This window comes from Dermacentor andersoni, chromosome 4 (assembly GCF_023375885.2).
Source record: "Dermacentor andersoni chromosome 4, qqDerAnde1_hic_scaffold, whole genome shotgun sequence".
NCBI lineage: Eukaryota > Metazoa > Arthropoda > Arachnida > Ixodida > Ixodidae > Dermacentor > Dermacentor andersoni.
In genome coordinates this window covers 181,606,852-181,623,013 of record NC_092817.1, presented here as the reverse complement: position 1 = coordinate 181,623,013, position 16,162 = coordinate 181,606,852, and the positions used below count along the sequence as shown (strand labels likewise).

The 16,162-nt window shown below is 46.6% G+C and overlaps 4 non-coding genes and 1 pseudogene across 4 annotated transcripts; all 5 read left to right on the top strand.

The window, feature by feature from the left end:
- The first annotated feature begins 651 nt into the window (after positions 1–651).
- Positions 652–2,017, top strand: LOC126531909 (uncharacterized; annotated as a pseudogene).
- TRNAD-GUC (transfer RNA aspartic acid (anticodon GUC)) lies at positions 1,822–1,893 on the top strand. Its single transcript has one exon. It is a non-coding gene; the product is annotated as a tRNA-Asp (tRNA).
- A 5,426-nt stretch (positions 2,018–7,443) lies between the features above and the next one.
- TRNAD-GUC (transfer RNA aspartic acid (anticodon GUC)) lies at positions 7,444–7,515 on the top strand. Its single transcript has one exon. It is a non-coding gene; the product is annotated as a tRNA-Asp (tRNA).
- Positions 7,516–7,687: 172 nt separating this feature from the next.
- On the top strand, positions 7,688–7,759 carry TRNAD-GUC (transfer RNA aspartic acid (anticodon GUC)). The gene has a single exon. It is a non-coding gene; the product is annotated as a tRNA-Asp (tRNA).
- A 4,948-nt stretch (positions 7,760–12,707) lies between these two features.
- Positions 12,708–12,779, top strand: TRNAD-GUC (transfer RNA aspartic acid (anticodon GUC)). Its single transcript has one exon. It is a non-coding gene; the product is annotated as a tRNA-Asp (tRNA).
- Positions 12,780–16,162: the final 3,383 nt, after the last annotated feature.

Sequence of the window (16,162 nt, the reverse complement as noted above, 5' to 3'; positions counted from 1 at the left end):
ATAAAGGGCAGAACAATAGGAACGAACATTCACACAGCGAGGAGCATCCTAGAATGCTGCGATGCATGGGGCAGGAAAATCGCGATGTTACAATTAGACCTCGAAAAGGCTTTCGATCGTGTAGTGCATGACGTACTTTTTACGGTATTGGAACATGTAAATGTCGGGAATGTTATCTTAGAAGGTGTGAAAATGTCATACAAAAATTGTGAGGCTAATATTGTCATTAACAAAGAAGTCACTGAAAATATTCATATTGCCAGGAGCGTTCGCCAGGGGTGTCCAATTTGTTCTTTATTGTTTGCTATTTACTTAGGGCCCTTTTGTTTGAGCATAATTCACAATAACAAAGTACATGGTTTTAAGCTTATGATGGCGGAGGTCAAATTATTGTCTTATGCTGATGACATTGCTGTTTTCTGTGAAAACAGAGAAAGTATTGGCGAAGCTGTGAGAGTAGTCGACAAGTACTGCAAGTGGTCCGGTAGTGCAATAAACTGGGATAAATGTGTAGGTTTGTGGCATGGCACCTGGGAGGCAATGCCAGATTTTTCCGAAAATGTGAAATGGAGGGACGTACCCACAAAGTATCTCGGGGTGACACTAGAGGGATATAAATATCCAGATGAATATTGGAAGGACGAAACAGAAATGCTGAGAGAGAAAGTAAATAAGTGGGGAGGGAAAAACTTCTCGATATTCGCCCGGTCAACAGTCTGCAATATCTTTTTAACAGCGAAAGTTTGGTACGTGCTTCAGGTGCTGAGCATGAATAGGCTAAACATTCAGAAGATACACAGAATCTTTGCCACTTTTGTTTGGGGATCCCAATGGGAACGCACGAGTCGTACAAATATTTTTCGATCAGTGAGAGCTGGTGGGCTGGGATTGGCCCATTTGTTTTTAAGACAGATTGTGTCAAGGTTTACTTTTCTACGAGATCAGAGTCATCCATTCCTGCGCACCATGTTACAAGTTAGACTATGCTGTTATTTACCTGAATTCATTGTATCGACTTCTTGTGCAGGGTGAATGGGTATACGTGGTTATCTGCGCGAAGTAGTATCGGCGTTCGGTATATTAAAGGTTCGTTTTTCTCTGCAGTACTTGTGCGAAGTTAAGAAAAAACGGCTGTATAAAGATCTTATCGACGTAATGATGCCAGAACCCTTTTATCGCACCATGTATGCAATCGGGCCCGGAAAAGATGTCTTTAAAAGAATCAAAAGAATGGTAGTACGGCCATCAGCCAAGACCTTTTTTTTTCAGCTACATACTGGTACGTTGCCCGTTAAACCATGGCTAGAGGAAAAGGGCCTATTTGTTCCGTGGAGTACTAATTGCCTCTTGTGCCGTAAGCCGGAAAGTATTGATCACATCTTTTTGGAGTGTTGGGATGCCGTATTTCATTGGGACATCCTTCAGCGAACTTTAAAGAAAGACCTCCCTATAACACCTTACGGTATTCGTTTTCTGCCGGTTCAGTGTGAAAGTGGCATGCCGTATGATATGTTTATGTTGTTGAGTATGCACGCAATTTGGAAGACGCGTATGGCGGTGAGGCATGCGGATGTAAACGCACGCCCAGCCAGAGAATACTTTATAGAAAGTATAGCTCACACCAGGGATGTATATTGCGCAGGCGAAGAACAGCCGGAATGGCTACCCGTTCTGAATGACCTCATGTCATTATAATCATCCCCACGCCAAACAAAGCGTGTTTGACGTTTTTAAACATTTTTCAGTGTCATTTTTTCTGTAAATGCGTTTTGTTCTGTTGTTCTTTGCACGTGATGTACCAATCAGCGAATAAAAAAAAAATCCTCGTTAGTATAGTGGCCAGTATCCCCGCCTGTCACGCGGGAGACCGGGGTTCGATTCCTCGACGGGGAGTGTTTCTATTTTTCTTCTTGTTTGTAGGCGCACGCGGCGGCGCACTCGACACTCCACCCCAGTAGCTGTATCTATTTTTTTCCACTTGTGGGTAAGATTGCGCGAACGCTGTTGCGTATTTTTTTTTTCAGTTCCTCTATATACTGCTTTAGCTGACGCCTCGCATGTCTCCTCGTTAGTGGATTCCACTTCCGGCCACCGTAGTGTACGGTCGTGTAATGTCGAGCTCCCTTGGAGCGGCGAATGCGGCCCAGCAGGGCCGCGGTAACAGGACAGATGCACAGGATTCTGCGGACTATGACGTTATTTTGCCACAACTGCCATCAGGTTCGTCTGTTTTAAATACTGTTTTTCTTCACGGCAGCGTTAAAGCCAGGCCGTTTCGAGCTGAGGACTTCTGAGATACATTGGATCGTCTGGAACTGCTCCCCGAGGTAGTTGCCTTGGGGGCGTTTCAGATGAACCACGTGTGGGCGGTGACCTTCAAGACTGCGGAAGGAATGAAGAAGTTGCTCGCCGTAACTGATGTGACTGTGAAGAATCACCGCTGCCTCGTGATAGATCCGAGCACCCATACTGTCCGCCTAAGGCTCTATTGGCTGCTTTACCACATACAAGATGAAGACGTGCGCGCTGCTCTTGCACCGTACGGAAAAGTGACGGACGTTTGCAGAGAGCAATGGCGTGTACCAGGGCTCGGCGATAAGGGCTCCTCGACACGGACGGTTAATCTGCAGCTGAAGGGTGGCGTGACTTTGGACGACCTGCCACACCAGCTACGAGTGTCTGGCATTACGGCCCTTGTGGTGGCACCGGGGAGACCGCCGCTTTGCCTGCGGTGTCAGCGAACAGGGCACATTCGCCGAGACTGCCGCGTCCCACGGTGCAAGCTCTGTCGGCGGTTCGGACATGATGATAGCCAGTGCGCCAAAACCTACGCAAGCGTAGCAAGCCAAAGCAACCGGGAGGACCCCACCGAGCACATCATGGACGAGGCGGACGCGGCGGAGGCTGCGGGAATCAAGGACAGACAACCTACGTCGGCAGCTGTTGAAACGTCCGAGAAGAAAATTGTGAAAAGTGTTGGAAGCGACAACAGTGACGTGGCACCTGTACGACAGGTTACCGCTACGCCAAAGTGCGCCGTCAAATACGTCTCTGACACCACTCAAGCCTCGCCGAGTAGCGACCAAGAGGACATGGACGTCGCGAGCAGCTCGTCTACGAAACGCCCACATACGCAAGTGTCCGAAGGTGACGAAGGGGGCAGCGGGAAGGCACAGGAGCCGCCCAGGAAAGAAAGTTCGTACCGCCACCCTTCTTTCAAGCCAAAGCCTCACATTCCGCCGGATTCCAGTCCGACGGTACCGAAGGCGCCCCCGTAATATCGAGGGCGTCGCCCAGCAATGCCTGTATGCGAGGTGAGGGACGGGCTGCAGAGTACATTTGTAAAGTTCGGTCGCTTTTGCCTAGGAAAGAATTGTGCGCGATCCGAGAAATGGCAGGATGTATGGGTTCGCTTGAACTAGTATGCTTGTTTTTCTTCTAAAAAAAAAAAGGAAATGGCTTCAAAATTTGTAATAGCTCTACGCATTGGTACGCTGAATGTCCGAGGCCTGGGCGCGAAAAGGCGGCAGTACCAGGTCAGCCGGTTATTGCAAGAAAATGATTTAGACATAGTCGCTCTACAGGAAACAAAAATTGAAAGTGAAGAGCGCACCGACCGAATGGTTCAAACATTTAGAGCGCGGTACAGTGCGTGCGTTTCCCATGCTGTCGGCAGTTCCGGTGGGTGTGTTTTGTTGCTGCGGAAATCTTTAGGAATTGTTCCGCAATCTGTATTTGTTTGTGATGAAGGTCGAATGATTGTGACTTTTCGCTCTGGGATTCAGAGTGGCGGGTAATTTGCATATACGCCCCAAATAATGAAAGAGAACGCCGTGACTTTTTTGGAAAACTTGATGTCTATTTGAAATCTGAGCGCTATATTATCTTGCTGGGAGACTTCAATTGTGTTTGTTTTTCTGACGACCGGAATAACAACTTGCTAGTACGCGATCAAAGTGCAGGTTTCTTGCTCGCAGCAACCCGAGAGCGTGAATTAGAAGATGTTGGTGCGGTGTTTTGCAGTGGAAAGCATACTGTGTTTACGCATTTCCAGCGGGGCAGTCACGCGAGATTAGATCGAGCTTATATATCAGCGAGACTGGTTCCGTTGTGTAGATGCTATGACGTAAGGCACGTATCCTTCAGCGACCACAGTCTTGTAATGTTCTCGCTCGGCAAGAGAAAAGAAAACCGCCCTTTTAATTGGTACTTATGGAAATTCAACGTCAAACTTCTTGACGACGCAACCTTTCTCGCGTTTATAAAAGAACGTATACGAGAGATGCTTGATAGTGAATCCGCGGGGTTTATAGCGATGTGGGAAGAGTTTAAACAGGAATTTAAAATAACAGCCATTGAAAGAGCCTCTGTGTTACGCTACAATGAAAAAAGAAAAGAAAATGAATTACGAAATAAGCTTAACGTATTGTTGTCGATAAAATGCACACAGCCAGAAGAGTTGTCAACAGAGATAAGGAATATAAAAAATGAGCTTGAAATCATTGATGTCAAGAGATATAGGGGGTCAGTGATACGTGCGCGCTCAGAGCATTTGTGGCTCGGGGAAACGCCCACAAGACGCGCTTTGAGCGAAGAGAAAAGATACGCATCGCAAAATGAAATAAAAGAAATTGAATACGGCAACGTGCGTTGTAGCGATAGTAATACAATACAGCGTGCCTTCTTCGAACACTTCAGAGAGTTGTTAAGCTGCAAAGGAGCGGTAGAAGCTGGCTTTGATAGCGAATACTTGCCTTTAATGTCGAGGCTAGATGATGACGTCAAGACAGTCCTCGAGGAACCGATTACGTTGAATGAGATCGAAACCGCAATTGATGTACTCAAACCTGGAAAGGCGCCCGGACCTGATGGCATAGGCGCAGCTTTCTACAAGGCATTTAAGCATGAACTAGCAGCCATTTTACACCGTGTTCTAGCCGAGGCTTATAAAGTAAAATACATGCCGCCTTCTTTCCGAAAAACCCATACAGTGCTGATCCCGAAATGCGATGACCCTGTAAAGCTGCTCTCAGTACGGTCGTATCGCCCCATAACTTTATCCAATGTAGATTATAAGATATTCATGAAGGTGTTGGCAAGGAGGTTGCAATCAGTGATGACATCAATAGTAGGCCCACATCAAACTTGTGGCATAAGAGGCCGGTCGATACTCAATAACATTCATGTGGCACGAAGTATTCTGGAGTGTTGCGATGCCTGGGAAGGAAGAGTTGCTATGATGCAACTGGACATGGAGAAGGCCTTCGACCGTGTTGTGCACAGTGTGCTCTTTTCTATTCTAGAGCACGTGAATGTTGGAAACATTATATTAGAAGGCTTAAAACTGTCTTACAAAGGGTGTAGCACGAACTTATTAGTGAATAAACAACTCTCTGGTAATATTAACTTATGTAGAAGCATAAAACAAGGATGCCCGGCTTCGTCACTTCTCTTCGCAATTTACTTGGAACCTTTTTGCTTGAAAATTATACACAATGAGAAAATACGCGGTTTTCGTTTAATGGCCAGTGAAGTCAAAATTCTCTCATATGCAGATGATGTAGCCGTCTTTTGTGGGGATAAAGAAAGTGTTCGTGAAACTGTTAAACAAGCTCGAATGTATTGCAAAGTGTCTGGAAGCGCTGTTAACTGGGAGAAGTGCGCCGGTTTTTGGCATGGCAGCTGGGATGAGAAGCCCAATGTCTTTGGAAATTTACAGTGGACAGTCTCTCCTACAAAATATCTAGGAGCACCTCTAAACTGGTATGATGAGCCTTCAGAATACTGGAGAGAAGAAGCTGAGAAAATGCGCCATAAAACTACAAAATGGGGCGGAAAAAATTTATCCATATTTACCCGGTCAACTATTTGCAATACGTTCCTTGTTGCGCGAATTTGGTATGTGTTGCAGGTGCTCGCTATGTCACGAACTAGTGCGCAGAAATTGCATAGAATTCTTGCATTGTTTGTATGGAATTCAACATGGGAACGCACAAGTCGTCTCAACTTATTTCACTCCCTGAAAGCAGGAGGGCTTGGCTTAGCTCATCTTTTTCTGAGGCAGATTGTCTCAAGGTTTATTTTCTTGCGGGACCAGCATGACCCATTTTTGCGAGCAGTGCTTCAAGTGAGACTGCAGAATGCTCTCCCTGAGTTTATTGTGTCATCGTGTGGCGTTACTGGAAGTGGCATGTGCGGGTATCTACGCGAAGTTGTAAGTGCTTTCAAGATTCTTCGAGTACGTTTCTCGTTTGATTATCTCATTATAGTATCAAAGAAACAATTGTACAAAGATCTCCGTGATGTGATGCTTCCAGTACCTTTATATCGAGCCATTTTTTCTGCCGGTCCGGGTAAGGATGTCTTAAAGAGAGTTAAAAAAATGCCGGTTCGGTCGTCTGTGAAAACTTTCTTTTTTCAACTCCATAGTGGCACGCTCCCAGTCAAACCCTGGCTGCAGGAAAAAGGCCTTTTTCTTCCCTGGTCAGTTGACTGCATTTTATGCCGCAAGCCAGAAACAGTAACACATATATTCCTAGACTGTTTAGATTCAATTTTTCATTGGGACGTCCTCCAGAGAACGCTGAAAAAAGATTTGCCCCTCACACCATATGGAATTAGCTTTCTTGCGGTTAACAATGACGGGGGTGTGCCCTATGACATGTTCATGGTATTAAGCATGCATAGCATGTGGAAAACAAGAATGGCTGTCAGACATGCAGATCCTATTGTAAGATCGGTAAGAGAAAACTTCATTGAAAGTATTGCCTATATCCGAGATGTGTACCAATCCCAGGACGAACAGCCAACATGGTATCCTGTACTTAATGACCTAGTGTCATTAAAACGTTTTTAGCAATGTCGCGTCAACAAGCTACTGGTTGGCGCTTTTAACATTTTTGTGTTGGTTTCTCTGTTTTGTTTTGTCACATTGGAAATAAAGAAAAAAAAAAAGTCTCCTCCTTAGTATAGTGGCCAGTATCCCCGCCTGTCACGCGGGAGACCGGGGTTCGATTCCCCGACGGGGAGTGTTTCTTTTTTCCTTCTTGTTTGTAGGCGCACGCGGCGGCGCACTCGACACTGCACCCCAGTAGCTCGTATCTATTTTTTCCCACTTGTGGGTAAGATTGCGCGAACGCTTTTGCGTATTTTTTTTTTCAATTCCTCTATATACTGCTTTAGCTGACGCCTCGCATGTCTCCTCGTTAGTATAGTGGCCAGTATCCCCGCCTGTCACGCGGCAGACCGGGGTTCGATTCCCCGACGGGGAGTGTTTCTTTTTTCCTTCTTGTTTGTAGGCGCACGCGGCGGCGCACTCGACACTGCACCCCAGTAGCTCGTATCTATTTTTTCCCACTTGTGGGTAAGATTGCGCGAACGCTTTTGCGTATTTTTTTTTTTTCAGTTCCTCTATATACTGCTTTAGCTGACGCCTCGCATGTCTCCTCGTTAGTATAGTGGCCAGTATCCCCGCCTGTCACGCGGGAGACCGGGGTTCGATTCCCCGACGGGGAGTGTTTCTTTTTTCCTTCTTGTTTGTAGGCGCACGCGGCGGCGCACTCGACACTGCACCCCAGTAGCTCGTATCTATTTTTTCCCACTTGTGGGTAAGATTGCGCGAACGCTTTTGCGTATTTTTTTTTTTTCAGTTCCTCTATATACTGCTTTAGCTGACGCCTCGCATGTCTCCTCGTTAGTATAGTGGCCAGTATCCCCGCCTGTCACGCGGGAGACCGGGGTTCGATTCCCCGACGGGGAGTGTTTCTTTTTTCCTTCTTGTTTGTAGGCGCACGCGGCGGCGCACTCGACACTGCACCCCAGTAGCTCGTATCTATTTTTTCCCACTTGTGGGTAAGATTGCGCGAACGCTTTTGCGTATTTTTTTTTTCAGTTCCTCTATATACTGCTTTAGCTGACGCCTCGCATGTCTCCTCGTTAGTATACAGACTCCGCGTTCGGCTTTCGAGGAGGAAGGACGCGTGATGGCTCGCTCCGTGCGAGGTTCTTTGGCGGCCGCCGTTGGCCGCGGTGACAGGTTTTCTTCTGCACCCTCGGATTATAGGATGTTGCTGCCGACATTGCCTTCAGGCGAGAGCATGCAGCAATGCGTTTTTTTGCACGGGGACCTGGCAAGAAGACTATATCGGCTGGAAGATTTTCGCGAGCCATTGGAGGACGCTGGTATCATCAAGAACATCACGGGTATTGGAGCCTACCAGATGAATCACGTCTGGCTAGTCAAGTTGCGCAGCAAGGTGGACAAGGATGCTCTGGTGAAAACGGGCGGTCTTCAGGTCAAGGGCGGCTTCTGCGCTGTCATTGACCCCGTCCAACAAGACGTCACCGTGAAAGTGCACTGGGTCGACTTTGCTGTCAAAGTGAGAGCTTTCGGCAAGCGTTGAGCAGCTTTGGTGACGTCCTTGACGTGTCGAACGACAACTGGTCCGTCGCCGGTTTTGAACATGCAACATCCACGACGAGAGTCGTGCGAATGAGACTTAAGGAAGGTGTTGAGCTTGATGACCTGCCTCATCTTTTCAAGTTGGGAAGTGGCACCGTCCTTCTTGTGGCCCCGGGCCGGTCCCCGCTATGTTTGAGGTGCCGCAGGCAAGGACACATTCGACGGGACTGCCAGACGCCACGTTGTGGTGTGTGCCGGGCGTTCGGACACGAAAGTAATGATTGTGCAAGGAGCTACGCCAGAGTAACTAAAACGGTTCTCCCAACAGAAGAAGTACAAGAGAACATAATGGACGCGGAGGAGGCCGAAAAGTCTGCCCCGAACAGCAACACCAAGGAATGCGAAGACAAGGCCCGGGAGACTGACGCCGAGAAAACTGGAGGGACGACACCTGACAGTCGGGACTTGACGAAGGCAACTGAGGAAAGCGCCGAAATAGGCTGCACGCAAGAGTCACTGCCCTTAAGTCAAGCAAGTGAAGAGGAAGACATGAGCGACAGCACCGAGATCACTACGGCCGAATATCAAGCAGACGCTACAGGGGCGACCGCGGGACGCGGGAAGCGTCCCAGAACAGGCATTCCGAAGTTGACGGAGGACAGCACCGAACGCAAGGTTAAACGCCTGGAGCGTCAGTGGCACCCCGTTGCTGGCGCCAAGGGTAAAAAATATGTCCCCGAAGTCCGGTCGGCGTCATCGTCGCCGGTTCGGGGTCAGGGACGCGATAAGTAATACCCTGGTATTCCCACTGCAAGGTAGAACCACGGTTAGCGTTGTACTGGTGGTTCGCGCTTACAATCACCATGATTAGACGCGTCGGTACGCTCAATGTACGGGGTCTAGGGGCTAGTCGCAAGCAATATCAAGTCAAACGCATAATGCAAGAAAGAGACCTAGATTTGCTTGCGGTCCAGGAGACGAAGGTTAGCAGAGAGGAGGCGACCGAAGGCTTAGTAGCAAAATTTTCTTTGAGGTATAATGTATGCGTGAGCCATGCGGTGGGAACATCAGCCGGGTGTATGTTGTTTGTTAAAAATTCAATTGGAATTGTCGTTGAAACGGTTACAAGTTGCTTGCAAGGACGCTTTGTTTTGTGCGATCTTTCTTACGGGGAAGCGAAATTTAGATTTATTTGTGTCTATGCACCTACAAAGCCGCATGAAAGATGTTTGTTCTTTCGCGAATTGAGTATGTATTTTGATTGTGAGAGGTGTTTGATTGTGTTGGGTGACTACAATTGTGTCCTTAATCAGGAAGACCGTTCAACCACTGCTAGTGTAAATGAAGAAAGTGCTGCGTATCTTAAAGAATGCGTGAGCAAATTCTCTTTAAATGATGTGGCACAGTTCGCAAGAGATGGAAGTCGTCAGCATTTCACACACTTTCAAGGCACCAGCCATGCACGACTAGATCGAGTGTATGTGTGTTCGGAGATTGCGCCTTTGTGTCAGAACTACGATGTTGATGCTGTTTCTTTCAGTGATCATTGTTTAGTGACCATCGAGATCGGCCAAAAGCAAAAAAGGAAGCTTGAATGGGAAAGATGGAAATTGAATGCCAAGCTTCTCAAGGATGACGTGTTAATAGATGAAACAAAAAAAGAAATACATCAATTTTTTAATGACACACTAGGCAGTGCCGCAGAAAAATGGGAGTTATTTAAACAAAGGGTAAAATTGAACGCAATAGAAAGAGGTGGGCATATGAAGTATCAGGCTCAAAAACATGAACAGATGTTGCGGCAGGAGCTCGAAGACTTGGTGCGAATCGAAACAGCTAATCCGGGTTTGGTGACTCAAGAACTGCAAGTTATTAAAACAAACTAGAAAGCTTAGAGGAGGATAAATACAGAGGTGCAATTATACGAGCACGAGCCGAAAAATACCTCGCGGGGGAAGTACCTACAAAGCGAGCTTTGTCAGATGAAAAGGTGTACGCTCGAGGAAATGAAATATTGGAAATAGAATATAATGGTAGGATATTCAGAGAACAGAAAGTTATCATGACGGCATTTGAAAGTTACTATAGAGATTTGTTTGCGTGTCGTGAGCCAAAGGCACCGGGCTACGAGGATGACTTTCTGGCAGAAATGCCGACGCTAGGCAAAGAGGAAACGAATTTATTAGAAATGAATATTAGTATGGAAGAGATTGAGAGGGCTATTGAGGAACTAAGCTCGGGCAAATCTCCTGGTCCGGATGGGATTACCGCGGCATTTTACAAGGCGTTCAAGACGGACATGGCAACAGCATTGCATGAAGTATTTTCAGAGGCACTCGAGCGGGGGACTTTACCACCATCGTTCAATCGTGCGCACACAGTACTTATCCCAAAAGGCAAAGAAAAAAATATACTACGTAATGTAACGGGATACAGGCCAATTACGTTGACTAATGTTGACTACAAGGTTTTCATGAAAGTTCTTGCAGCAAGGCTGCAGGGAGTTATACGGAAGTTAGTTGGGCCGCATCAGACATGCGGCATCAGAGGTAGGAAAATATTTACAAATATTCATACAGCTAGAAGCATTTTAGAATATTGCGATAGCGCTCTCCTCAAGGTAGCGATGCTGCAAATAGATCTAGCTAAGGCTTTTGATATGGTACCACATACTGTTCTCTTGTTATTAATTAATTATGTAGGGCTTGGTTCCGTCATGTGTAAAGGCATCAAAATGGCATATCAAAGCTCATGTACCAATTTAATTGTTAATGGTGAACTATCACAACGCATACAAGTACTTTCTTCCGTTCGACAGGGTTGCCCGTTAAGTCCTTTACTTTTTGCTTTATTTTTGGAACCGCTTTGTAGAAAAATAGTTAATAGTACAGAAATCAGGGGGTTTAAGATACAGTCCTGTGAAGTTCGTGTTCTAGCTTTTGCCGATGACGTTGCCCTATTTGCTGCAGATAGGGAGAGTGTTAGCTCATTATTAAGAATTACTGAAAGGTTTTGCGAGAAAAGCGGCAGTGAAATCAATAAGCAAAAGAGTATTGGTCTCTGGCATGGCCATTGGAATGCCACGCCCTGTGTTTTTGAAAATATTCGGTGGCTCACGACACCTAGCACTTACCTGGGGGTACCTTTGGATGGGTATCGTGAGAACGAGTCACTTTGGCTCGAAAAAACGGATGAAATGCGTGCGATGGCCGAAGCATGGGGTGGCCGTGAGTTGTCGATTTTTGCACGTGCCACTATTTGTAACGTTTTTCTCGTTGCGAAAATTATGTATCTTCTGCAGGCACTGTATTGTACACGTAGGCACATTCAAAAATTTCACCGAATATTTGCCACGTTTATCTGGTGTTCTACGTGGGAGCGAACATCAAGGTCAAATTTGTTTCGTCGAGTAAAGAAAGGTGGTCTGTCGGTGTGCCACTTGTTTCTTCAGCAAGTTGTATCACGTTTCATATTGATAAGGGACGAAAGAGACCCGTTTCTTTGTTGTTTTTTTCAAACCATGTTAACAGTTTCTATGCCTGATTTTTTTGTTTCTTCAGCCATTGGCCCTCACTACACAATTTCAAGGTTCTTGCGTGAAGTTGTAACGTCCTATCGTTTCCTTAGGGCGAGATTTTCCCTTGAGTACCTCTCCAATGTAAAAAGAAAGCGTCTTATGAAGGATCTCATTGAAAGTGTGTTCCCTGTTCCATTATATCGGTTAATTTTTCAACAAGGGCCTGGGCAAGACGTACTTAAAAGGGTTAAAAATATGTGTATACCGGCGAACGTTAAAACATTCTTCTTCAAGCTTCACACGGGAACCTTGCCTGTTAAAACGTGGCTAGAGGAAAGAGGGATGTATGTGCCATGGGGAAGCAGATGCTTTCTGTGCAACAAAGCTGAAACGATTGAACATGTTTTCATCGATTGTAATAATGCCATATTCTTTTGGGACATATTACAGAGAACGTTAAAGATAGACCTACCCCTCAATCCACATGGCATTCGTTTTTTACCCCCTGAACGCAATTTTGAACAGATGGATGTTATCTTTTTACTTGGACTACACGCAGTATGGCGTAGTCTGTTGGCATATAGACATTGCGATGTGAAAGGCCGAACTGTGTATGAATATTTTGTGGAAATGGTTGTGAAGGTGCGTGACGTGTACAAGGTGAATGACTGCGATGAAGATGTGGTGTCAATGCTTGATACTTTGACACATATAAAACGGGTGTGATCTATGATCACAAACACTTTTGAGGCTTGTAGCCAAGCTGGAAATAAAGAAAAAAAAAAAAAAACCTCGTTAGTATAGTGGCCAGTATCCCCGCCTGTCACGCGGGAGACCGGGGTTCGATTCCCCGACGGGGAGTGTTTCTTTTTTCCTTCTTGTTTGTAGGCGCACGCGGCGGCGCACTCGACACTGCACCCCAGTAGCTCGTATCTATTTTTTCCCACTTGTGGGTAAGATTGCGCGAACGCTTTTGCGTATTTTTTTTTTTTTTCAAGTCGTCTATATACTGCTTTAGCTGACGCCTCGCATGTGTCCTCGTTAGTATAGCACTCTGCCTCTGGACACGGACGCGTTCGGACGCAAGATGTCGAGCTCTGCAAGAGCGGTTACAGCGGCCACGTCTGGCCGTGGTAACAGGTCTTCTGTCGCCCCACCGGGCTATCGGTATGTACTACCGACTTTGCCATCAGGCGAAACTATGAAGGAGTGTCTGTTCTTACATTGTGACGTTGCCGGGAGACCATACCGCCTCGAAGACTTCCGTGACCCGCTGCAGGAACTCGGTGTATTGAAAGACGTGACCGGTATTGGGCCCTTCCAAATGACGCATGTGTGGCTCATCAAGCTACGAACTCCAGAGGTGAAGCAAGTGCTGGTTAGAGCGGGAGGCCTGGAGGTAAAAGGGGCGCTTTTGCGCCGTCATTGACCCAGTGCAACAAGACATCACACTCAAAGTGCACTGGGTTCCATTCCACGTTACCGGGGAAGCATTGAAGAAGGCTTTCGACCGCTATGGCGAAGTGAAAGAAGTAAGACAAGAAGATTGGAAGGTGAGGGGCTTCGAACAAGCTGAGTCTACCACGCGTATTGTGCGGATGACGCTCCGAGAGAACTTAACACCGGACGCTCTGCCCCATTTGTTCAAGATATTTGGTGGCTCTGTGCTGGTTGTCGTCCCCGGCAGAGCTCCGATTTGCTTGCGGTGTCGACGCAAAGGACACATTAGAAGAGACTGCAGAGTGCCAAGGTGTTCTGAGTGCCGGGAATTCGGCCATGAAGCACATGATTGCGTACGTACGTATGCAAGAGTTACTGGCAGCACGCAACCCGACGACGAAGGTCTCGAATTGATGGAAGAGGAGGTAACGGAGAAACCGACAGCGTCCTCGGAAACGCCGGCTCAACAGGTGGCAAGTGTCGCAAAAAAGGTGGCAACGCCATCCGCGTCGACACAGGACGCCACAGCAGGAAGAAAGCAGAGAGAAAGAAGAAGGAATGAAGAAGAGAAGACACCGCCTGCGCCCGCAGAAACGGACCACGGGTGTGACGCGTTTAACGTGGAGATTGACGCGGAGCCAGAGACGCCATATGAGACGCCGGATGAAATGGTCACTGAGGAGCCAGCCGTGCCTTCCAAGAGGCACCGAAGCGATGCTCCAGAAGAGGAGACGCCGGCTGACAGTGTTCAGCGCCTGGAGCCGCAGTGGATGGTGGTCCGGTCGACCCGGGCCAAGAAAGGGAAGTCCGCCCCACCGCGACGCAGTGACCAACGCGACTGGTGTCACGGGTGCCCGTTGAAGCTGTCGTGCCGACAGGGACGCTCAGTTTGTGAGGGTTGCTATTTGCTGGGGGCCTTACTGTTGTTTTGCTCTTGCTCTTTGAAATGGCTATGTCGTTAGCTCCATTGCGCGTGGGAACCCTCAACGTTAGAGGTTTTAGGGCGAGACGGCGGCAGCGTCAGCTCCGACGCGTAATGTTGGAAGAAGATTTAGATATATTGGCGATTCAAGAGACTAAAATAGAGAGTGAGAGTCAGACTGATAGTATGGTTGCACAGTTTAGTGACCGCTATACTGTATGCATTAGTCATGCTGTTGGCACAACGGCCGGTTGCTGTATGTTTATTAAGAAAGGTTTGGGTATAGTTGAGGAAACAGTTATAAGTTGTCAGGGTGGTCGATTCGTGCTGTGCAATTTTGTATATTGCAACATAAAATACCGAATATTATGTGTGTATGCACCAACGAAATTGAATGACCGGCTAAGTTTCTTTCAAGAAATATCGCACTATCTGAATACAGACAGATGTTTGATAGTGTTAGGAGATTTCAATCGCGTTTTGAGCTCGGACGATCGTTCGAGTGATGGATACTGGGCTGATAAGAGCGCTGTTTTTCTGAGGGGGGCCATTGGAATAGCTCTGTTGGAAGACATTGCACATTACGCGAAAGGAGGCAATAATCGGCATTATACTCATTTTCAAGGCAATAGCCATGCAAGGTTAGACAGAGCTTATCTTTCGCAAGAAATCGCCACAATGTGCGATGACTACAAGGTGCTGAACATAACATTTAGCGACCATTGTTTAGTAGCCTTCACGATAGGGAAAAAGATCACCGCAAAACCTAGAATGAAATGGGAAACATGGAAATTAAACGCGAAACTCTTAAAGGACGACCAATTTCTAGAAAGTGTACGCACAGAAATTGCCAAAGCAAATAATGACTGTGAAAAAGGATGGGGTGAGCGATGGGAGCGATTTAAAGAAGTCGTAAAAAGGAATGCCATAGAGCGAGCAGTAGAAATGCGTTTTAAAGAGCGCCAAGAGGAAAATAACCTTAAAAAAATGCTTCTGGAATTTGTGGATGCCGAAACTGCAGCGCCAGGCACCTTTATGGAAGAAATAAGGGAAACAAAGAGTAAAATTGAGGCTATCGACGCGGAAAAATACCGTGGCGCACTTATTCGCGCACGAATGGGAAGATCTTGGCTGATAAAATGCCAACAAAGCGTGCATTGGGAACTGAGAAAAAGTATGCGAAGAGAAACGAAATAGTTGAGATTGAATACAAAGGGAAAATATCTAGAGATGCCGAAGAAATCAATTATGCGTTTACGGAATATTACAGGGAGCTATTCAAGTGTAGAATACCGAGCAAGGCTGGGTATGAAAGCCATTTTCTAACCACTCTACCTAGGTTAGACGCCGAAGAAACAGATAGATTATCAGAAGATATCACAGCGAAGGAGATCGAAACGGCCATTGAAGACCTTAACCCTGGAAAATCGCCAGGACCTGATGGCCTAACAGCAGTTTTTTACAAAGCCTTTTGCTCGAAGATAGCCATCTTATTAGAGCGTGTTTTTATGGAGGCGTATCAAAAAGGTCGTTTGCCACCGTCCTTTAAAAGGGCGTATACAGTCTTGATACCAAAAAGCGATGACGCAAATAAACTTAACAAAGTAACAGGCTACAGGCCAATTACGCTGACAAACGTAGATTATAAAGTTTTAATGAAGATATTTGCGCGGAGACTACAAGGGGTTATCGGTGCTATAGTAGGACCGCATCAGACCTGCGGGATAAGAGGGAGGTCTATATTTACTAATATCCATGTGGCTCGCAGCATTCTTGAAACTTGTGATGCAGATTTTAGGAAAGTCGCTATGTTACAAATTGATCTAGAAAAGGCGTTTGACAGAGTATGTCACAATCTCCTGTTTACGATTCTTGGCTATGT